Below are 1307 nucleotides of genomic sequence, written 5' to 3'. Positions count from 1 at the left end.
TAATGCTTGATTATATACTTGAAAATTGCTAAGAGAGTAGATCTTAAGTTTCCTCACTGCAAGAATACAGATCGTAACTATGGGAGGTGACAGATGTGTTAATTCACTTGACAATGTGTAGGTATATTAAAATATCATATTTTACACTCTAAAAATCATGAGCAATCTAAATAAACACTTTTTATTTGTCAATCACACCTCAATAAATCTGGGTTAAAAACTTTAAAAAATTATTAACAATAAAAAATTAAGGAGAAAATCCCTTAAATATCAATACATAGTATAACAGATTATAGAGAAATATCATAGAACATACAATAAATTAACTACCAATATTGGTTAATCCCCAAAACATAATCATGTGGTTAACAAATAAAGCAGAAGGATGACAGGATGAAAATGTCTACATTTTTGTAGCATTGGAACACAGAACACTGCAGTATGTATCATGTTTTGTGTTACTGTCACAAATTATCTCGTTTAGTGGCTTAAATCAAAACAAATTAATTATTTTAATTTTGTAAAGTCAGAAATCTAATCTAGGTCTCTCTGAACTAAAATTAAGCTGTTGGCAAGCTGTTCCTTTCTGGAGGCCCGAGTGGAGATTCTGTTTCCCTGCTCATGTAGCTTGTTAACAACATTCTGTCCCTTGAGCCTGTAGGACCAAGGCCTCTGTTTTCTGGTTAACCCTAAACTGAGGGTGATTCTCAGCATCTAATGCCACTTCCTTCCTTCGCTCTTTTTCCTTATTTAAACCCCCAAACCCTGTTCTCCATGTTCAAAGCCAACAATAGCAGATTGTGTCCTTTTTATGTTGCATCTCTCTGATCTAGTCTTCTGCCTTCCTCTTCTTCTTTGAAGGGCCCATGTTATTGGATTGGGCCAACCCATATCATCTATGATCATCTCCTTACTTCAGGGCCCTTACCTTTGATCACATTTAAGTCCTTAATTTTAATCACATTTGTTAAGGCCCTTTTTGATGTAAGATAAAATATTCACAGGCTCTGAGGATTGGGATGTTGACATCCTAGGAGACCGCTTTTCTCTGTACCATACTATATATTTTTCATAAACAAATACATGAAATTCTAAAAAATGCATGAAAAATTGGCACTACATTGAGAATACATACTGGTTGTCTCTGATTGAGAAAGAGGGGAATTGGATTGGGAAAAAATTCTCAGAGTAATTTTCCTCTATTACTATTTATTAAAAAAGTGGATTTGAAACTAACTGTGGAAATGCAGGGGTTTCATCAGGTTTAGTGGAAGTGAGGGCAAGAGGAGAGGGCACAGATTTTTTTT

This window comes from Suricata suricatta, chromosome 17 (assembly GCF_006229205.1).
Source record: "Suricata suricatta isolate VVHF042 chromosome 17, meerkat_22Aug2017_6uvM2_HiC, whole genome shotgun sequence".
Classification (NCBI taxonomy): Eukaryota; Metazoa; Chordata; class Mammalia; order Carnivora; family Herpestidae; genus Suricata; species Suricata suricatta.
Note: the sequence above shows the minus strand (reverse complement) of the source record.